We start from the raw sequence: 17,758 nt of genomic DNA, 5'->3' as shown, positions 1-17,758 counted from the left end.
TACCCTCCATGTATGGACCAGGGAACTGAGGCCCAACAAATGCTGATTAACATAGGCAAGGCCAGGCTGCCCACTCTCCCTGACTCCAGGGGCTCATGTCCCCATCCCAGGCCTGGCTGCCTCTACACCTGTAAATCCAGGATGAGACACCCCAGGCCAGGCTATGAACATAGGGCTGGACTGACCACCAGGGTCAAGGGAAGGAGTGTGGTTGAGGTAGGAGATGGAGACTCAACTCTAGACCAGATTGAAGAGAGGCTAAAACAGGAAGAGGCCCTGAAAGCACCTCTTTCTAGGAGTCATGCCTACCACCAGCACCATCAGTTTTACCTTTGTCCGTAGCAATACCCAGAAGTTACCACCCTTTTCCATGGCAGTGACCCGGAAGTTACCCCCCACTTTCCATGGCAATGACCTGGAAGTCATAGCTCCTTTTCTAGAAATTTCTAAATAACCTGCCCCTTAATTTGCAGGTGATTAAAAGTGGGTATAAACATGACTGTGGAACTGCCCCTGAGCTGCTGCTCTCAGCACACTGCCCGTGGGGTAGCCCTGTTCTGCAGGGGCAATCACAGAGCTGTAACACTGTTGTCTCCATAAAGCTGTTTCTTCCACCACCAGCTCACACTTGAATTCTTTCCTGAGCAAAGCCAAGAAACTTCCTAGGGTAGGCTCCAAGTTTGGGGCTCATCTACCCTGCCCCACGGTGGTCAGGCACTGGGCCTCGGAGTGCTCCTCCGAACTCCAGAGCTTCAATTTCCACCTCTGTGAAATGGAGTGAGCTACACTTGCTTCACCAAGCTGCATCGAGGCACAGAAGTCTTGAGAGCTGAGGAGCGTTCATGGAGTGTGGCCTGGCCCAGGTAGAAGCCACTGAAGAATGTTGGCTGAATGAAGGAGGCTGCGACAGTGTTGCAGATACAGCAATGGAAGCAGATGTTTTGTTCAAAAGAAATAGGCCCCATAGAGGACCGAGAGCCAGGAGAACATCCGAGTGGGGTAAAGGAAGAGGGGAGTGGCAGCGGCCTGGCCAGGGAGGCCAGGGGAAGGCTCCCAAGAAGGACCAGGCCAGTCAGGGCAGAGCCAAGCCCCTTGTGCTAAGAGTCAGTGACAGTGACCTCACACCATCTGAGCCTTTCTGAGATCCAAACTCGGGAATTACTTCAACTCTTTCCTCTCCTTCCCTTCCTCCTTCCTTGGATTAGATCATGGAGTCTTACAAGTTATATTTTCAGTTCTCTGCAGGGTGGGCTTAATCCAGGTCTCCATCTCTTACTTGAATTCCTGCCACAGCTGGAGACAGTCCCAGGGGTACTAAAGTGTCGACTCACTGATTCCCTACTTAGTGCACTCCCCCAAGTCCCAGTGCTTCAAATACCAACATATGGATATATGTTGGTGACTTCCAGCCCCATGTCCATCTCAGTTAGCCCAGCAGCCCCTAACCCTCCTGCTTCCTATGTAAGTGGCAGTCCCCTGCCACTCAAGCCAACATGATGGGTCGTTTTTTGGAACTAGTCTCCACCTTCCCCTCATCTCATACTGACCTGACTTGAAAACTCATCTGAATCTGGCTGCTTCTCTCCATGTACCCATCCCCCCTGGGGTGCAAGCCACACCACCCTTCACTTGCGGGATGATAGCAGCCAGTGGGCCCACATCTGGCTGTGCCCCTCATCTATTAAATCATCTCACAGGCTCTTCCAGTCATGCTGAGAAGGCCCATCACCCACTCATGCCTCTGGATCTTGGCACCTGCCAGAAATGGTAGTCCCACTCCCCCTGCCAGTGATTGGCTTAGGAATGGCCACGGAACCCAGTTCCAACCAGGAAGAGGAAATGGGCAAGGCAAGGAAGGGATATCATAATCCTCCTCTAGAAATGGTTGTATCTAATCGGGATGCAGATGCCTGAAACTCTGCAGTTTAGGAAACACTACGGCCTGCTCTGTGAAATACTGAGATGTCCAAGTGGAAAGAGAACAGACCCTGTGGACTGAGGCTCGCCCCGGGGGACCTGGACCTTTGTGCCTCTGCCTTTTCATGTGAACTGATGTCTCTTGCTTGAACTCACTTGAGTAAAGGTTTCGTGCCACTTGTAGCATGTGCAGATGTAACCATCAACACAGAACTCCTACTTCCTGGAGACTGTGGGGGATGTGAACTTACCATAGGTTCACGGAGTGACAAAGCTGTTTCTAGGGCCGATGCAGCCGTGGGCCATGTGAATAGAATCACGGGGTCTGGGCTGGGGGAGGTGAGGGTTCTGTGCTCTCCCGCACTGGCCAGACTCCACCTGGAGAGGCTACGGTCAGTCCAGGGTGACTACACTAGCAGGGAGGTTGACCTGCCAGGTCCATCTGCTGAGAATGATAGCATTTAGAAGGGCTGGGAAACCCTGCCATGCAAGGGATGAGTGAGAAAGTGGGGCTTTTTCTCCTGGCAAAGAGAAGGCTGGTGGTGGGACTTCACTTCGGCTTCAGATGCAGGCACGGTGATGTGTGGAGGGAGTGGCCACGCTCATGCTGCTGACCAAGAGGAAGTCAATGACAGTATAGAGTTTGTCAACAATTGAGGGCAAATTCAAACTTCAGTGGGTATCATTCTCACCCAGGGAAGTTGGTAAAAACACAAAGGCCCAGGCCCTGTCTTTCAATGAGCCTGGGCTCCAAGTTGTTGCACTCTAGGGGGTTTTGGGGACACGCCAACAATTTTGCAACCTCTGACTCAAGGGAAGGAAGCCGACATTTGTGAGGCATTTAATGTGAGCCAGGTGCTGAGCTGGGCCCATCACTGTGGCTCCCATTTGATTTTGACACAAATTCTTTGAGCCAAGCACTACTACAGATGGTTTTGGGAAGTGTAGTGAGTTTCCCATGAGAAGTGTGGCTAAAAATCAGTAAGAAAAGGATGATTAGTGTGAGAGGAAAAGGAGAGTAGGAAACGAATTCTTAAATGAAGAAATAAAAATGACCAAGAAACCTACGCAATGATACTCCTCTGTTGTGGCAGAGATCACAAGCTGTTCTCCAGTATCCACCTTCCCTTCTTCCATAGGAGCAAAACCCTTGATTTTTGGTCAGGCATGTGGTCTATTACTAAGACACTCCCCAACCTCCCATCTAGCATGAGGCCTCGTGCTCAAGTTCTGGCCAATGAGAAGTAGCAGATTCCAGGAATCATCCTAAAAAGGCAGCTGACAGGTGTCCCTTATTTCCTTTTTCTTTATCTTTTTCTTGTGGCTGGAATATGAGACATGATGGTTGGGCTCCAGTAGCCTTATAGGGCGGTGAGGAGACCTTGGGGACAGAGATCACACACAGCAAAGTAACAAGAGGAGGGGTCTGGGTGGCCAAAACCATGGAGTGGAGCTGACATGCTGGCTCTAGACTGCCGTCCTCCTGATTTTACTTAAGCAATAAATGTCTGGCTTGAGTCTCTGTTATTTGTTCCCGTGCCTATACCTAGCTGATCACAACAGAGAAATACAAAACGAGACATGAATTTGCCAAACTCCTGATCACTTTTCACTCATGAGATTGGCAGAAACCTAAAAAGACGATGATATTGTTAGAGACAGTGCAGTGCTGTGGTTAATATGCCTCCTGCACTGGACTTACCAGCTGTAGAAACTTGGACAAAGTGTGTAACCCTCTGTGCCTCAGTTTCCTCACCTAAAAAATGAGTGTCAAACCCAGTACTACCCCACAGAGTCATTGTGAGGAATCGGCGTTTAGAACAGAGCCCCGTACACAGCACGTGTAAGTGTCTGCCGTGACTATTACTATTTAGCTGGCACACCTGAGGTTGGTGTGCAGGTGTAGAGGAAAGACGCTCATGCCTGGCCAGGAGTGTGAAACGTAGACAGCCAGAGGGCTCTTGCTGTTTCAAAACTTTCCAACTACACACAAGACTCCCTCCAGGGTGCTCCAACCCAGAAATTCCACCTCTAGAACCCTGAATCCCTTGGGCCAAACGTGTTTCAGATTTTCGGAAGCTAACTTGGCGCATATGCTCCATCCTGTGTTACTCTTCCACGGGGTTTGGGCGTGCCCCATGCTGTAGACCTTCTGGGGTGTTCAGCCCACCTCAAGTGCATCTGGGGAATTCTGGGGAGTGAATGCCCTTGGGGTAGCCCTCAGCTGGTAAAGCCCAGGGGCAGGTGGGTAAGTGCCCAGCAGCCTCTAGTCCTTCAGAGAAGCACCCCACATTGCTCAGGAGGTCCTAGAGAAGTCGACTGCCCTCTCCTGCAGTGCCCTCTGCAGTGACCTCCCTAACCACCCTTGTATTATCTTCTCCCGACCCGCATCTCACTCTCCCTGGTTGCTCCCTCCTGGATTCTGTTGTCACCTTCCAAAAAACCACCTGCACTCAAGTCCCGTCTCAGGCTTTGCTTTTGGGGAACTCAGCCCAAGATAACCCCCCGACCAAACATATTATTTCTTCAGCAAGCTGCACACATAGCACAGTAAGTGGGATAAACAAAGATACCGAACACTGTCACATCAATCTGGGTCAGATTTGCTGGCAAATAGGTAAAAGAAAAGGAGTATGGTTCTGGTTCTGGGAGTATTTGGGTTTCATGGCTGTGGATATGGGACCGGACTGCATTCTGCAGAGCACAAAGGCACCCTCTCTTGCTGAGTTCACTCGGTGTGAGTGGAGAGGCTCCCCTGGCCACGGACTGTACTCAGAAGGGCCCGAGACCACAGCAGTCACCAGGAATTGGGCCCTCCAGGAGCTGACACTTGAGGGTACATGTCTGATGGGGCTTCTGGCAAAACTTGGGAAGGAGAGCTCTTGGGTGGGGAGACAAGGCCACAATCAATGGGTGCTCAGGGGTGGCCCCGCTGCAGAGGTGAGGTCTGAGAAGGGACTTGACAGTGTGAGGAAGCCTAGGACTCATGATCCGAGGCAAAGAAAACAGCAGATGCAAAGGCCGCCAGGTAGGGCAGGGGTTTGAAGAGGAGGAGCAAGGAAGCCAGAGAGGAAGGCGGAAGAACTGGCTGGTGGGAGGATGGGCACAGGTCACACGGGGCCTGAAGAGCTACGTTTCTAGCTTAGAAGAACAGCTGGTATACAGAGGGACTTCCAGCCCGTGGGCACCGCCATCTGATTTGAGCCTCTGGTTGTTGTGGGCATAGATGGTGCATTTTCGCAACAGGGCAAATGCGGAACTGGCACATGGCGTTTGCTGCCCGCCTGGCTCCCAGACTGCGTTTGTCCTAATGATACCCGTGGCTCACCGCACGCTACAGGGGCCTCAGAAGGAGAGCCAGCGCCACCTCCACCTCCACCTCGCCACCACGGCAGGGGCTCCTGATGGGTCTCAGGGTGAGCACACTCTCTGCCAGTGACAGGTCAGGTGTGGGCAGTGACCAGTCTCAGCCAATGAGACATCAGGGAGGGCCCGCAGGTGGCCTCGGACCCCGCCAGCCTGGATGCGGAGGCCGACCTATGAGTCTGACTCGAGTTGGGGAAGAGCAGAACACACAAGGGGCCAGTGCTCCCTGCCAGGCTGCACTGTGGATGGGCCTGTGGCCCACATGAGGCTGAGCAGGGATTTCTGTCATTTGTGGCAGAAAACCTCCCACTGGCTAGTAAGCACCGTGTCCATCCCAAGGGCTATGACAGGCTATGGCTTGTCCCCGTCATGGAACACAGCAGAGCACTGAAAAGAATGAGGGGGTATCCTCCTGTCCTGAAAAGGACCCAGCAACGAGAGATATCGTCTCTTCTCAACCAGGGGTCATTTTGCCCCCTAGGTAGGTTGCCAGGTTGAGGAAATAAAAATGCAGGGCAGCCGGTTCGAGCTGAATTTCAGACAGTGCATATTAACTAGATGTCTTGTATTTACTCTGGCAGCCTTAACCCCAGGGGACATTTGGCAATGTCTGGAGGCATTTTTGGTTGTCACTGGGGATGGTTAGGTGCTACCAGCATCTGGTGGGAAGGCACCAGAGATGCTGTCATACATTCTACAATGCATAGGACAGCTTACGAAAAAAATATCTAGCCTAAAATGTTAGTTGTGACAAGGGTGAGAACCCTTGTATTAAATGAAAGATAGCAACAATTCCATAAGATATGGTAGGATCCCATTTGTACGTCCTGTATTTACTCTGGCAGTCCTACCCCCGGGGACATTTGGCAATGTCTGGGGTTGTCACTGGGGAGGGGTTGTGTGTGTATGTGTATTTTGTTTTCTTTTCCACACTCAACTAAGCCGTACAATTGCATAGAAAAAGGTACGGAAGGTCACATACCGAAGTCATGTGGAGTAGGGAGTGGTCATTCCTTTTACTCTAAATACCTTCTGCAGTGTATTATTATTTGTGAAGTTAATGATAACTGAAGTGAATATACATGTGTAGACACACATACAGAAAGCATGCCAATCAAAACAATAGATATTTCACAAAGTAAACACAACCATGGCACAGCCTCCTGATGAAGATGAAGAACATGGCCAGTGCTCCATGAGGCCCTTCGCAGCCCTGCCAGCCTCTCCCTCGAGGGCTGCGAGGGGAACTGCTGTCCTGACTTCCAACCTGCTTTGGGCCCCACATGAACCGAATCCTGCCCGACATCCTTGTTTGAGACTGGCGTCTTCCCCTCAGCAACGCGTCATGATCCATTCATGTGGATCGGAGCAGCGGTTGGATCATTTTTGTTGCTGTGAAATACACCACAATGGATTTATGCATTCAAGCGTTGATGGACATTTGGGTTGTTTCCCGTTTGGCAAGACGATGAAGAAAGCTGGTATGAGCATTCTTTCACACGTCTTTTCTTGGGCATATGTACTCGCTCCTGTTGAGTGTAAACCTAGGAATGAATCGCTCAGTCATAGGGCAAATGTGTGTTCCTCTTTCCTAGATACCATTCGAGTTTCCAGAGTGCTTGCAGAGGTTTACACTGCCATCCACCAGAGATGAAAGTTCCACTTGGGCTGCTGCCTCCTGGCCAAGCCTGGCTAGGTTGTAGCTTTTGCGCTTTACTCCCTCTGGTGGGTGTGTAAATTGCTAATCACTGTGATTTTAATTTGCATTTCCCTGATGATGAAGCTGAGCACTTTTTCATATCTTTATGGGCCATTTGATTGTCCTCTTTTGTGAAATGCCTATTCGGGCCATTGGTCCATTTTTCTATGAGGTTATCTCCGTTTCTCTCATTGATTTGTAATTAAGAGTCCTGTTGCAAATATCTTTCCCCACTGTGCGGTTTCTTGCCTTTTCCTTCGCTTACAACGCTCCATGCTGTCCTGGACCCTAGCATCACCCAGGCCTAGGTAATAGAAGGGTGGCCTTTGTAAAGTGACTCAAGGCTGAAAAGGGAACAGACACTCTTACCATAATAAGCTACAGGCTGAAAAACAGCCGGAGGTGAATCTTTGCCGCGCGAATGGTCTGGCTGTCTTTTATAAAAGTAACTCAATTGGACTAGACCCCATGAGGGCCTCTGCTCCTCCCCACTCCCCTTTCCCTGAGGACCTAATTCCCCACTGGGTCAGTCGCAGAACCAAATAGAGCTGGGGACTCACGACGCATGCTGAAGACTGGATACAAGAGGAGGAAGGACTTTGGTGGAGAGAAGGAATCAAAAGGAACCAAGGTATGCAGCTCGGGGACAGCGGAGGTGAGAACATGGGAGAGGGTTCCAGGAAAGGGCTTACTGCTCTCATGGGCAGGACACATTGAGTAGATCCCATCCTGTGGTCTCTGTATAGACCAGAGCCACTTCTCTGCCTTTCTATGAAGCCACTTGGCCCCTTGCCTGAATCACTGCAGCATCCTCTTTACTGGCCTGCCTGCTTCAGCCCTGGCCATCTCTTTCACCCCCATCTGTGCCCAGCAGCCAGAACTAGCAAGCTTGTTAAAAACGAACATCAGAGTGCATTTCTCCTACAAAGCCTCCAGTGGCTACTTCTTGCCCTTAGAATGCATCACAAACTCCTTCCAGGAGTGGCCATTCAGGCAGGATGTGATCTGGGTGGGAGAGCCTCCCCTGCCACTTTCCTGCCCCAGCCACATTGGCCACGTGTTGCTCAAACAACCACAAGTGTTCCAGCCTTGGGGCCTTTGCACTTACCGCCGCCTCCATCTAGAATGGTATATATATCCCAACTTTGCCACGCCAGCTTCTTATCATTTTGGGCGCATCTCAGGGTCACCTCCCCCGTGGCGTCTTCCCTGAGCCCTCCAATCTGGCCCTACCCTGGGTCAGCATCCCCTCACTCTGTTTTCTTTCCTTCATGCCACCGGCCACTCTGAAATGAACTATTTTTCTATTTTGTTTGCAGATGTGAGACAAGAGGACTTGCTGGCAGGGTCCGCTGCTGTGTCCCCGGAATCCCAGCATGTGCCTGACACAGAGCAGGTGCCTGATTGATAGTGACGGTTCCCCAAAGGCTGCTGGAGTCACCTCTGAGAGTCTGCACAGGCTCCACCCTCTGGGGAGGTGTGCTTGGTAGAGGACAAGAAGGCTACTTGTTGGGGGTTACTTTAGTACGTGGGTGAAGAGTAAAAAGTAATTAATAATAACGAAAGAAAATGATTGAGTTGGGTGAACCATTGGCGTCCTTGAACCTTGCGGACTTACGGCACCCACAGGGTAGGGCATGGGGTCCGGGAGTGAGGCGTGTGTACCTTCCACTTCCAGAGGGGCACCCTCTTGGGCTGCCCGGGATGAGACTAAGTGGCGCTGGTGGCCAGGACGTAGGTTATCTGAATGCCCACCGGCCCTGGGTGGCTCCCGGCTCTGAGTCAGGCAGCCCAGTCTATCGGGGGCCAGGCAGGCACAAAGATGAGTGAGGCAACTCCCGCAACAGAACAGGAAGGAGAGAATCTGCTAGAAACTGGAATCCTAATGCCCTGGCCCAGAGCCATTCCCAGTGAAAATAAAAACAAGATTTGAAATGGGGCTGCCACCAGAGTAGGTTAGGAGTGACCCCACAGCAGCCCTCTGCGTTGGCTGAAAAGCTGACGCATCTGGGGGTCACACAGCCTGAGCAGGGAGGGCTCCGAGGTGGAGCCTCGCTTCGCAGACACATAAACTGAGGCCTCGAAAGGGGGCCTGGCCAGCATGCAGGTGTGGAGTCCCAGCCCAGTGCTCTTTCCTCCAAGCCTTGAACTCGGGGATGGTCAGAGGTCGAGAGGGTAGGGGAACGCGGGAGCATGGGGAAGGGGCAGAGTGAGAGGAGCCTTTGGGGCAGTGAGAGGAGACTGCAGGCCTGGCAGGATGAGAGCAGTGGGAGGGTGCCCCCACTGAGAGAGTCAATGCCAGCACCCGGCACCTGTCACTCGAGGAGAGGTGAGGGAGGGGGAGGAGGGCAGGGCTAGGGCATTAGGATTCCAGACAGCTCTCGACACCCAATTTTCCAGCTGGGTGCCCTAGCCTGCTCTCTGAGCCTCCTGCCAGAGCCAGTCTAATTGACGGGGAGAGAGGAAGTTGCTGGGGGTGGGGGCAGGAGAGGAGAAGAGCAAGGGACTAGAGAACAGGAAGAAGACAGAGAGGAGGAGGGAGAGAAGAGAGAATAGGGAGAGGAAGAGATGGGAGAAGGACCCAGAGGAGAGAGGGGAGGAGGAGGAGAGGAAGGAGGAGGGAGGAGAGGCAGGCAGGTGGCCACTCGGCCCAGGGGACTGCAAGGGAGGAGGGTTGACTGTCTGATGCAGCTGGAAGGGAATCAAGAAATGGCACCCCTCATTTAAAATAGAAGGAACCAGTTCCGGAGAGGAGAAGCCATGTATCCGGGGTCCCACGGCCCACTGAGGCAGGGACAGGATTAGAGGGCAGAGCCTGGTTTCCTGACTTCCAGGCAGGGGTGGGAGATGGAATAGGGCAGGGGTAGGGGTGGGGAGTTCTGAGAGGGGAGGGCCCCTCCGAGGCTGCTGCAGGTGGGGTGAAAGGAGACTGCCTGGAGGCCTCGGGTTGTGGGGAAGCACCACCTTGCCTGTCCCGCCTCCCGGCGCCCCCCTCGGTGGCTACCCACAGCCAACGTGGAGCAGGGATGCCTGGCACTCCTGACACACTCTGCCAGAGCTGCCGCCTCCCACCCTGGGGTGCTGATGGGAGTAATCGGCGCTAATGACAGGACTGGGGGCTCTGGGGTCACACACACTCTCAGCCCCCAGGGGCCCAGGCCCGGGGAGGGGGAAGGGGCTGGCAGGTGGGTCTAGGGGCCTTCAGTGGGCAGGCAGGGAGGAAGAGGGGATAGGTCCTGGGGCTGTCTCTAAAGCTTCCTCAGCAACGTGGGGTCAGAAGTGGGCCTGAGTGAGTGGGTCCCTCCCCTCACCCCCTGGGTGGCCGAAGCTCACTGAGGTCACCGAGTCCCCTGCAGCCGCCCGACAGTGTCTGCTCAGTCAGCTGCACACTGCATGCTAGAGGGACCTTCTCAGGCTGCAAACTCAAGTGGCAGCAATGGAACTTCTTCTGCCTCCAGGAGCAAAACTGAATCATTTCCTTGGCTCCCACCCTGTTCCTGCCGTTTATACTACTACCTGGCCCCTTCTAGACAAACTCTAGACAAACTCGGCCCACATGGGGGTTTCACCGTTGAATCAGGTTCTCCTTGGAACCGCTCACTTCTGGGCGTCTGTGACTCCAGCTGTGGGGCTCCCTTCTCCGACAAGGGTGTCTCTGGGTGCTGTGTCCTTTGAGCCAGCAGCCCTCTCCATCCACAGCCCGGACAGCCTCACACCCTGTTCCCACTGCCTGCCAGGACCAGGTGCTGCTGTGAGCACTCACTGCTCCTCACTGCCTTGGCTCCCTGATCTCATAGGGGGCATCTCTCGGGAACAGGAGCCTTGCGCCCACTTACCTCTTGACTGTCCTCGGGGAATGCTGGCTTTTGGGCCTTCTGTGCCCAGGGATTGGCTGGAATCTCCTTCCAATGTTGCTCTCTCTGACACAAGTTTCAAATTTTTATTTCAAATTTCAAAATCTGAGCCTTAACTTCCGTGGGCACAACCCCACCTTGAAAGCAGAAGCTGGAGTGTCCTGGGCTGGAGGTGTAAGATGATGGTGGTGAGGGTGGGGTGTAAACCACAGCGTGGGCTGACGAATGTGCCCTGCAAGGCCCCACCTGCACCCCCCTCCCACCCAGTGCCTTATCTGCAGGGCAGGGCAGGGCAGGAGGAGGAAGGGACTGGCAGATCTGATGTCCCTGGGGGAGGAGGGGATGCAAAGGGAGTCCCCGTGCTGGGACTTAGCCTGTGCCAGGCTGGGGGTCAGATTGTGTGACTGTAGGAGGAAGCAGACGCTGGAGGTGGGTGTGGGCAGGGCCCCTGGGGGGCCTCTCAGGAACCTCCAAACATCCTTGAGAAGTAGGCCGGGCTGCCCCAAACTGGGGCAGGTGCAGGGAATCTGGGCCGGGGGCACCGTGGGTCCCCAGGGCTGGGCCTTGTGCACCGGTGCCTCTCTACCACCTGCCCCTGTGGGGAGAGTCCAGGGCAGGGCCACCGGGACACCTCCATCCCATCAGCCTCTGGCTCTCACAAGCACACAGTCCTATGCCACCTCTGGACTGCACGACAGGTAAGTGGTGGGGCTGGGATCTGCACCCAGGCCTCTTGGTGCCCGGGTTTGGCCTCTTTCCGGGTATATCACATTGCCGTGGGGAGCAGGGATCCAGGACTGCCCGTCACAGTCAACCAGCCCAGGCCAGGCTAGTGCCTGGCATGCAGGACAGATGCTCTGTAGAGATCGTGGACTGCCCTGCTGACATGTAAAGCACCCAGCATGCAGTAAACGCTCAGCAAATGGGAAACCAGCTTGTGGGTAAGTGTGTAAGATGGGTAGACGTAGACCTCCCCAGCCCCTCGGGCTCACTTCCTACCTCATCTCCTCCAGGAAGCCTCCCATGATGCTGCCTCCACCAAGCAAGCAATCATATTTATGATCTCCTGACCCCTCATGCTCTGCTGTCCTGCTGGCAGGGTCTGATTGACCTCCACATCCTCTCCCACCTTCCCGCTCCTCAGGTCCCCTCGGGTGTCACATTCCTCAGATAGGACACAGATTGGTGGGCTCTGGGAGCTGAGGACAGAGAGAGGGAAGGGAAGCCCCTGAGTATCCTCCCTGGGACAGCCCGTTCTTCAGGAGAGAGAGACCCAGACCATGGGGAAGGGTTTGGACACAGGAGCCGTGCTCCGAGGTCTGGTCTGGCCCGGGGCCAGGCCTCACCTTCCGGACCTTGCTTTCCCCTGCACAGCCAGGGGACTGACCAGCTTGGAGACACTCCAGGAAGGCTGCCCCTCCCTCATCTGGGGTCCTGTGCCCACCTCAGCCCCGTTTCTCATCCTTTCACACCTCAGGAAGCCCTCAGTCCTTCCCTGACCCCTAACACAGGGCACTTTGTTTCTCAACCCCGCAGCCACACCTGTCTCCACTGAACCTGGAAGACCCTTGCTAAGACTTCTGTGAGAAGGAGGCCTTGTTCTTGCTCTCTGCACAGTGCCCCTCACCTGGCACCCCCAGCCTCAAGGGGTGTTCTCCCCCAAGAAGATGGGTCCTGCTCTCCTCCTTCCCCAGCCTGAAGGCCAAATGCCTCATACATGTGCGCACGTGTCTGTGAACTTCCAGCCTCAACATGGCCCACACCGGCCTCTGCCAAGAGACTTGGAATGAGGAGGGCATCCCAGCTGGGCTCCTGAGGTTGAGGACAGCCAGAAGAGGAGAAGGCTTGGAGCCCCAAAGCAGACACCCAAGACCTAAGGTGGGAGACTCCCTGGGGGTAGAGTTCAGCTCAGCAGAACGAGGGACTCCAATCTTTACAAGAGACCAGAGATGGGCAGGTGGGAGCGAGCTCCCCAGCCCTGGAGGTATGCAAGTGCAGGCTGAAGAGCTGTAGGCAAGGGTACTGTAAAGGGGTTCAAATATCAGAGGGGTTGAACTAGATGGAATTTAGGGCCTGTTCTGTCCTCCAATCCAAGGAATTTGGGGATTCCCTGCCTTAGTATGTCAGACATTATGACTTTCCCAGGGGCCCATCTTCATAGTGAACTCTTGAAAATCTTCCAGATACAGAAGAATGAACTGATAATGAGAGATGCAGCCAGTGATGTGTGTGTGTGTATGTGTGTGTGTGTGTGTGTGTGTGTGTGTTCTGCCACCCAGCACCTGTACAATCTTGTGTGAGTCCCTCAACCTCTTGGGTAAGCGTGTTTATCTATGACATGAAGGGTGCAGCTGCAGGCCCCAGGCACAGTCCCAGCAGCTGCCCATCCTGTCAGGGGCTGCTGAGGCAGAAGTGACATGGAATGCAGAGGTGCTTCCATGGCCAGAGGTGTGGGTGGTTCTGCCCATGGTTTTGGATGTGATTATTGTCCAGCCAGGTCATCGGGAGCTCGCGACGCTTCTTGAGTGAGGCAGCGACGTCTGATTATGAATACCTGCTTCAGATTTGGAAAGAACCTTTGGAAAGCAGTGGAAGTCAAGCCTTTCAGGAAATAATGAAGATGGGAGGCCGGACATGGTGGCTCATACCTGTAATCCCAGCACATTGGGAGGCCGAGGCGGGCGGATCACCTGAGGTCAGGAGTTCGAGACCAGCCTGGCCAACATGTTGAAACCCCATCTCTACGAAAAATATAAAATTAGTCCGGTGTAATGGCGCACACCTGAAATCCCAGCTACTCGGGAGGCTGAGGCAGGAGAATCACTTGAGCTCGGGAGGCAGAAGTTGCAGTGAGCTGAGATTGTGCCATTGTACTGCAGCCTGGGCAACAACAGGGAAACTCCATCTCAAAAAATAATAATAATGATAATGAAGATGGGGTCATTCCAAGAGCAAGATGCATTAGGGCGTGGGACAGAGACAGAGAGCTGGGGGTGGAGAGAATCCAGCCATACCCTGTTCCTGCACTGCTGAGGGGACTGGGGGCTGGAGGCATCCCCGGTGTTTCACTGAGGGCTGTGTGTGTGTATGTCTTGGTGTGTACAGTCCATATGCATGTGTGTGTTTCACAACATGTGTGTGCTGCATATGGTGTGCACATATGTGTGTCATACAGGAGCCGTGCCTCTCCGTGTGCACCTGTTTTCTGCTGTCACAGCAAGAGAATGAACACAGGCCCCTAGCTTCCAACCAAGGGCAGAGGAATTCTTTATTTCCATGGCTTTCCCCGGTGATTAAGTCTCCAAACTTTTCCTCCACCATCATTTCTTCAAAATGAAAAACCAGATTGTATCTCCAAACAGCTTGGAAATCGATTTCTTTCAGAATGAACTTTTGGAGCAGAGGTTTCAAGAAGAAATAAGAGGAGGAAGGCAGGAGGGGTGTGTGGGGTGGGGACAGAGCAGCTGCCAGGGCCTGGATTGGGAGGGAAGGAGGGGTGGGGTAGGAGGTGCTGGAGGCCGGAGGGCACTCTGGACTCTGAGTGGGTGGGGAACCTGCTTCAGCCTCACCCCACCCGCTCCTCGGCCAGGGCCCTCAAGGCCAGCCTTTCCTGGGGTCTGGTCTGGGAGGTTTGGTGAAGTGTCCAGCGTGTACACAGGCGGAGCTCCTCCAGGCCAGAACAATAATAGACTCTCAACTATAAACCCAGGCGTGATGTGGCCGCCAAGTTTTGAGCCAAGTGCTTTTCCCGAATTATCTCCCTTAATTCTCACATCAACTTCGGGCCGGTGTTATCATCCCGTTCTAATGACAAAGAAACCAATAATCTGTGGCCCAGAGAGGTTAGTGAGTGTTTTTGAGAGGATGGTGGAGAGGATTCCAGGCGAGGGTGGATGGGAAGTGCTCAGTACCGCTTCTGGGCTTCTGGGGGCGGTTTGGGGTCAGCAGATGTCAGGGTCAATGGGGAAAGAGGGTGACAGTGGACATAAACAATGGGACAAAGAAAACACCCCCTGCTGAGGGTAAAAGCAAGGAGGCCATGGCCTATAATCCCAGCACTTTGGGAGGCCGAGGTGGGCGGATCACGAGGTCAGGAGATCGAGACTATCCTGGCCAACATGGTGAAACCCCGTCTCTACTAAAAATACGAAAATCAGCCGGGCATGGCGGCGTGTGCCTGTAGTCCCAGCTACTCGGGAGGCTGAGGCAGGAGAATTGCTTGAACTGGGAGGCAGAGGCTGCAGTGAGCTGAGATTGTGTCACTGCACTCCAGCCTGGGCGACAGAGTGAGACTTCATTTCAAAAAAAAAAAAAAAGACAACAGTAACAAAAATAAAAAACAAGGAGGACATGGCCCTTTGCAGGGGAGTGGATGTGACTCAGGGCTGTGGAGAACCTACTGTGTGCCAGGGCGTTTGACTCCCTGGCAGGGAATGTTATTAATGCATGTTATGGATAAGGAACTAAGGCTCAGAGAAGTGGAGTGACTTGCTGAGGTCACACAGATAGGGAGAGAACCCAGATCATCCTGGGTCCAAAGCCTGCACATCACTTCCCAGTGTCACCTTGCAGAGCATCTGGGAAGGCTTCCTGGAGGAGGTGGTTTCTGAAGATGATGAGGAGGGAGGGGCAGAGAGGAAACTGCACAACGACATCCAAAGAGGAGAAAAGACTGCGGATGACGAGGAGGAGGCCAGTGTGGCAGGATGCAAGGTGCACACAGATTGGTGGGACCAGAGGGGAGCACAGGCAGGTAGTGGGCCAAGTGGATCTCTGTGATGGAGGCAGCGTGAAGGGGGACCCAGAGGAGAGAGGCCTACTCTGCAGGGACTCTCAGGAGCGTGGCCCCACAGGGACAGGTACCTCAGCTGGCTCCTGGTGGGAGAGTGGTGCTGACAGCAGGGAAGAGAGTGGGGAGGAACCCCTGGCAGAGTGGGGGGTATGTGTGCTCTGGGCATGGAGGCGGCATGGGATCATGATGCCCATTGGGGGAACTCACCCCTCAGCGCCCCCTGCACACCTGAGGAGCAGGGTGAGGGCAGACATGGACGGGGACGGGTCGCCTGTGGCAGAGGGGACGCTCATGGTGGTGCCAGGACAGGAGAAGCGGTTTGCAGAGGTCAGCCTTCGAGGACTGTGGATGTCAGCCACGCTGGGGATCGGGCTTCCCCTGAGGGCCACGTGCATGTAGCTCTTGTGGAAGGGGGGTAGTGATAGTGTGGCCACAGTGGGTCATAGCGTCCCTCTCCTCCTGCCACATCAGAGGCACCAGGATGAGGGCCGGGAGGAATGTGTTCCCAGGAATCGAGGCTGGCACTGGGCCAGGACCAGGAAGGCTGCCTGTGTGGGGGCAGCAGGGGGTGCTCTGGGTGCCCTGAGCCTGTGTCTTGCTGCCCCTCCTGTCCACTCCCAGTGCCCTGTCTACCTGGTGCTGAGAGCTGGCGACGCTAGAGGTTTGGGATGGGGTCGGGGCTCCTGGGTGATGGTGTATGTGTGCGTGTAGATTTGTGTGTGAGTGTAGGAGGTATCTGTGGGAGCAGTGTGTGTAGGACTTGTGTGAGTGTGGTGACTGGGCTGTGGGAGGGGTGGTGGCTGCCACCACTGTGTTGTAGGTGGGTGTGGGCAGGGTGGCATGGGCATGGGCAGGTGGGTGTGGGCAGGGGGGCACGGGCGGGGGGTGTGGGTAGGTGGCATGGGCAGGCAGGCATGGGCAGGTGGGCGTGGGCAGGTGGGCATGGGCAGGGGGCGTGGGCAGGGGCGGAGGTAGGGAGGCATGGGCAGGTGGGTGTGGGCAGTGGGGCATGCCTCCACCCACTGCCCTGTCTCACTCGCTCTCTGACAGAGGCCTGGCTTAAGGGATCCAGGGGGGGTGTGAGGGGCGTAAGGAGCAATAGTGTTGGAGGAAACTGGGGAAGATGAGGGCCAGGAGGCTTGGGAGAGCTGGAGAGGGTGTGGGGAGGATTAGAAAGGGTTTGGGAGCTGGAGGGGCTGGATAGGACTGGGGGGACTGAAATGGGTGCAAACTGGAGATGAGTGGGGGAGGCTGGGGTCTGGGAGGGTGGGTCTGGGAGCCAAGGGGTGGGTGCCAGCCAGGCGCGCTCTCTGCGCTCCCTCCTGCTGGTGGCTGGCAGCCTGGTGGGTGTTGATCATCCTCACGGCTGAGCAGCAGGAGCACTGGGGAGGGAGCAAGACAGGCTCGGCTCACAGCAATGAGGGAAGCTGGCCAAGGTGGAGGCGGAGGAGGCGTGAAACCAACAGTGGAGCCCAGGGCGGGGGCTGAGAGAGAGACAGAAACCTCAGACTGGAGGCAGCCTGGAGCAGGAGAGGCGGGCATCAGCCAGCAGATGGGAACCCTCACAGCAGACCAAGAAATGGGTGGGTGTGGTGCCCATCTCCAGGTGGGGAAACTGAGGCTCAGTGAGGGCAGGTTGTCCCAAAGCCACCCATTCAGAGCCCAGGGGCATAAGGGCGGGGGAGCAGGGAGGAGTGGACCTGGGACGCAGACCTTTGCAGCTGGGGCCCCCACCTGCCTCACTCATGGGATTCCTTGGACAGAGGAAGGAGCTGGGCTGAAGTTCAGGAGCCTGTAGCAGAGTCTCTGCCTTCCAGTCTCCGCCCTGCTGTGGCCTCACTGTGTGTCCTTGGCAAGTTCCAGTCCCTCTGAGGGCCTCAGTCTCTCTGTGAAATTGAAGAGGCCTGGGACCAGACCATCTGCCATATTCCTTTCTGTTTCTGTGACTTGAGCCCCAGGGAACCCACCCTGCCAGCATTCATGGGGTGCTGAGTGGGCCCAGGTAAGCTGTCCCTTAGCTACTGTGTGACCTCAGGCAAGGCTCTCAGGCTCTCTGAGCTTCAATTTCCCCATCTTCCAATGAATGGGGGCTTGAAACAGACCTACCTATCTGGGCCTGGCCCTGGGCAG

The 17,758-nt window shown here is 54.9% G+C and overlaps 2 long non-coding RNA genes across 2 annotated transcripts in view; both read left to right on the top strand.

The window, feature by feature from the left end:
• Positions 1-1,071: 1,071 nt before the first annotated feature.
• LOC108512790 (uncharacterized) lies at positions 1,072-8,552 on the top strand. Its single transcript, XR_001880693.1, has 2 exons — positions 1,072-7,613; positions 8,302-8,552. It is a non-coding gene; the product is annotated as an uncharacterized LOC108512790 (long non-coding RNA).
• Positions 8,553-16,922: 8,370 nt separating this feature from the next.
• Positions 16,923-17,758, top strand: part of LOC108512799 (uncharacterized) — a 1,963-nt gene continuing 1,127 nt past the window's right edge. The window contains exons 1-2 of the long non-coding RNA XR_001880697.1: positions 16,923-17,211; positions 17,446-17,630. This is a non-coding gene — a long non-coding RNA (uncharacterized LOC108512799). The remainder of the gene's footprint in view (positions 17,212-17,445; positions 17,631-17,758) is intronic.

Source organism: Rhinopithecus bieti, unplaced genomic scaffold (assembly GCF_001698545.2).
Source record: "Rhinopithecus bieti isolate Rb0 unplaced genomic scaffold, ASM169854v2 scaffold_2408, whole genome shotgun sequence".
Classification (NCBI taxonomy): domain Eukaryota; kingdom Metazoa; phylum Chordata; class Mammalia; order Primates; family Cercopithecidae; genus Rhinopithecus; species Rhinopithecus bieti.
This window is presented reverse-complemented; position numbering and strand designations above follow the sequence as displayed.